The sequence below is a fragment of the Tympanuchus pallidicinctus genome, unplaced genomic scaffold (assembly GCF_026119805.1).
Source record: "Tympanuchus pallidicinctus isolate F22 unplaced genomic scaffold, pur_lepc_1.0 scaffold15, whole genome shotgun sequence".
NCBI classification, from domain to species: Eukaryota; Metazoa; Chordata; class Aves; order Galliformes; family Phasianidae; genus Tympanuchus; species Tympanuchus pallidicinctus.
Window position 1 is genome coordinate 707,501 of NW_026294669.1, and position 4,769 is coordinate 712,269.

Below are 4,769 nucleotides of genomic sequence, written 5' to 3' on the forward strand. Positions count from 1 at the left end.
GTATTTAGCCAAAATTAGACATTTGCAACAACTTCCATTTGAGGCTTTTGTTGCTCCAGGTGAAGCCTGGGGACTGCTTTATTCACAATGTATTTATTTGCCGTTGTTGTGAGGGATTGCATTGCCAAGTTTGCATGTCCTGAGTGAATGTGGCAGCCGTACCCTGAGCGTGCCTCTTGTGAGCAGCTTTAACTTCTCTTTGCTTTCCTGCTACGTGGTGAGACAAGAAAGAGTTGTCAGTAATAATTTCCTGAGTGATTTTTAAAAACCCGTGACTCCCTCCCTTATTAGTTTTAATAAAGAGTCACTGCTCCCTAAGCTTGCTTGGAAAATTATTACCTATCAGCAAGACAGAAGACAAACATATGAGCTATTGACAGCAGCAGAGAGTGAGCCCCTCATGGTGACTATTAAGGGACAAGCGTTACCTTTTTTTTCACTGTGTACCTGAAATTAAGCTCTTTTTGAAGACTGGTGCTCCTCTGAGCAGATGGGAGTTCCCTTCACACAACCTCTGAACGTCTCTGAAGGCAATTGATGCAAAAGGTGTGACAGGCAGCAAGGATGGAGCAGCCCCCTCTGCCCTGTGTGTGTGTTCCCACGCACGTACACATACGTGTACTCACAGCCGTACACACATGTGCACATGCACTGCCCACCCCAGAGTGTCCTCCCACAGAGAGACCCATGAGATGTCAGCTTGCCCTTGGGGCACTGAGGGCTTCCCTGCAGGAATATTGGCCACTACTGGGGCTGGAGTCCATGGAACCTTGGAACAAACCAGGCTTATATGGCACAATGTTTCCTTGCCAGAAATCATAGAATCCCAGAATCACAGCACCACAAACCAGTGCTGCTGGAAGGGACCTCAGAAGATCGTTGTCTCCGACCTCCTGTGGAAGAAGAGACTCAGTGGGATTAAACAGTGCCCAGCCCTCCCATGACCTGAAGACTTCCAGGGATGGGAATACTCCACATCCCTTAACTTATCAAGAGGAAACTTCTCCCAGTGCAGCTTGTACCTGCAGGTCTTGGTCATCTCCTTGAGAAGAGAGAGCCTCCATCCCCTCTCCAGCCTCTCTTTATATGGAAGGGTCAATTAGCCATAAAAGATCATGGAATAATCACAGGATGGTTGTGTTGGAAGAAGCCTTAAAGATCACAGAAGCAGGGACTGGCTGTGTTGAAAGGGTCCTTAATGATCGTAGAACCACGAAATGGTTGAGTTGGAAGAGACCCCTCAGCCTCAGCCCTGCCATGGGCTGGCCACCCTCCAGCTCAGGCTGCTCAGGGCCCATCCACAGCCTGAAGGACCTCAGCTCTGGGCAGTGCCAGGTGTGTGAGCTTCCCCTGCTTCCCAGTCTTCACCTGGGATGTGAAGACAAGGAGCACCACACAGAGGACAGGTGACATTACAACCCATGGAAGTGCAGCGTGTGCTCCATGCCAGCTGTCTGCAGGTGCACACGATGTTCTCTATGGTTGCCCCGGTGCTTTGCTCTGTGTTGGACTGGGAGCCCCACGGCACCCCATCTTGCACACCCAGCCATTACCATGCAGCTGGAGTTTAACACGACACAAACACGATCTTCAGCTCTTTACTAAATTTAATTTTTCCTAACCTTCAGCTCAGGAAAAATACAGTCATCATGCAGGGGTGCAGCTGTTTGCAGAGAAAGGAGGGGGACTGGAGTAATTCACATTTTGGGAGCCAATAGGCTAAGTTTGCAGTTTGTGTGGTCAAACTGCTATTGATGCTTGAGAGTTTCCAATTGCTGGTAATAGACTGGGGAAAAAAAGATAATGTGTTTGATCGATCAGCATGGACAAATTTCATTTAGGGGATCAATAACAGTTTATACTTGACAGAGCGGAGGGACCGCATTTATTTTTCCCTTTGATTGAATAAATGTTTTCAATGAGGCTGCGAATGTAAAGCAATCCTAACCATTTCTTAACTTAAGGCACAGCTCCCTGACCCAGCGTTATTGCAAGCAATGTGTATTTAAAACTAATATACAGCGCACCGGATAGCCAGGGGCTGGAGCTGCTGAACGAAACTAATGTGTGCTTTATTAAAACAGAAGACATGGCAAGTGCACGGGCTGGTGCTCGTGGCTCCCAGCAATGTGAAATGCAGGTGGGTGAGCGTGCAGGGCTGCAGAGCAGCACAACACGCAGCGCTGTGCTCCTCGTGGCCGTCGTCCAACTGCGAGCTTCACCACCCTGATGGGCAACGTTCACTTTGGCTTTCGTGTCCAAGGGTCTTTCCATCTCTGCCCCAACAGCAACCAGGGCTTGGGACCATCCTAAGGCCTGCAGCCGTGCAGCAGACCCCTGAGCCTGGGCTCCTTCTGCAGGGCAGCATTCCTTCCCCCTCTCCCTCTCCTTTTTGCTGTGGTTCTCTATCAACTCTCTCTCCAAGAGGCTTAAAATCAAATTTGGCTGGTGGCAGATAGTAATTAAGTTCCAGATGACGCGGATGATAACTTTCCCTTGCAATATGGAGCAAATGCCAGTAATAAATGCAGCTAGTTTCTAGCTCCAGATGCATCAGATTGTTTCGTTAGCTGAGTTGCTCATCAAAGCGAGAGAGCTGGAGCAGCCAGCAGCCTGCTTCAGAGAGGGCTCTGTGGCCCGGCGTCTATTTTAGGCACACAGTTTTGAATTGTTTAAAATGTATATTGTCTGTGTACGTTTCAATAAGGCAAATGCCAAGTACGGGCGCCTCAGGGCTCCTTGTATGTCAGATGATTAAGTCTTCAAGACTCGCAGCCATGGGGTCATTATCGATGGTACTTCCAGGTCATGGTATGCACAGCAAAGTTAGAGGCAATGGTTGACCTTCTGACAGCACTGCGGGGTAACATAGCTTCGCAAGACATAAATAATCATTTCTAATTTGTTTTTGTGAGGGGTATTTACTTAAAAATGCAAATATATTATAACATATGTGACTTAAGGATATTCAGATGGGAAAGCAGAACGCATTTCCTCCCGTTCTTTTTCCCCAGTGAATTTCCAAATGAAAGGCTTAATGGGGAAAAGAGAAGAGATGGAATAAATAATAATAATGATGAAGATCACTTACCTTGTCCTCTCTGCAGTTGCCTTCTGACAATGGCACGCTCTGCACTAAGAATCTTCTTGCACCTGAATTAAGTTTGTGATATTAACAAAAGACACAGAGAAGTGCTCGTCAGCTTCGTTTCATTTCATGCCTAATGTATGGCACAAAGATAACGCACCCATGACCTTATTTCATACATAATTTACTGTAGCACACACAGAACCAGTCAGCTTCCAAGAGCCTTCTTCCCTTCATCTCCCATAACTTCTAAACCAGACCTTCTGAAATCCTGCCTGTTGCACTTTGGGGTGACTGACTTACATGCAGAAGCCATTGCTTGCCTTCATTTTTATCCTTGCAGGAAGAACAGTTGTTTAAAACTCAGCAAGCATAAAACAATATGCTTTGGGATTATAAATGGCACTTGTAAAGGTCCTGAGATTACACACTGAAATACTATAAGCAAAATTCTTCAGCTTCATTCAGTTAAATGAGGAGTTTTGATCAAGTAAGGGCAGTCAGAGCTTGAGGGATGTGGCCAATAACAACTCAATAACTCAGCAGCAATACCATCTGACGGTGTTCAGCTTCTTTTCTTTGCTAATCAGTAAGCAGGTAATTGCTGGGAGCTGTGTAATTGCAGTGCTGCCATGCAGGGCTATGCATTCAGTGATGCTGTGGGTTCCTTTAGGCAGATGCAGGACTTTCAGCACTCTGCAGCCCATTAAAGCAGTGATGATGTTATCACGTATTCTGTTGGTGTCCAACAAATCTCTCAAAGCAATGTCTGGAGTCTGCTGTACGCTCAGCAGTCAGAAGAGAATGTGTTTATTTGTGTACATGTTTATATAGACCTGGAGAAAGCTGATCCTGAAGTTACAAGAACTAAGTGCACATACACATAGGCGTGAAGGGATCTGAGGAATGAATGTCACTGAGAGGGTGATCACAGGTGAAACGACTTGGTTTCAACACACAGCCTCAGTGGCTGCAGGGCCTTGCTCTGACTTGGGCAGGTCAGGGTTTCCCCTCATGCTGATGCTGTGGAGGCTCACCTGATGGATTGGTTGAATGCACGGGGCTCAACTGATGGAGCAAAACACTCCTGGTACTGAGGCTGTGCTGAGATCTCCTGCTCTTGCAGATGCTGCGGCTGTCCTCCAGGCCATCGAGATGTTTGGGAGGGGAGATCTATCTCCATCACCACGTACCAATGAACCGGCTGTGGCTGTGTAAGAATTCTTTATGCAGCAGATGGTGTACAGCTTCAGAATACACATTCTTATTTCTGGTCCATTTTCCTATGTGGCTCTGAGTGAAATGTTTACATATTTATCAGAGCACTCAGAGCTCACTGTTTCTGATACTTGTCTCACGTTGTGAGCGTGTGCCACCGTTGTGATGTATAGCCCACGTGTTGATGATGAGCACGGTGGAAAGAGAGCTGTTCTGGTGCAATGTGTTTTCAGTCTGAGCATTCACCAATTACAGAATCATGGAATAAAACCACAGAACCATTCAGGCTGGAGAAGTCCTCTGAGATCCCCACGCCCAACCCCGTCCACCCCCCTGTGCCCACTGCCCACATCCCTCAGTGCCACATCCCCACGGCTCTGGGATGCCTCCGGGGATGGTGACCCCCCACTCCATGGGCAGCTGTGCCTCTGCCTGACTGCTGGATGGATTGCTGCCAGTGCTG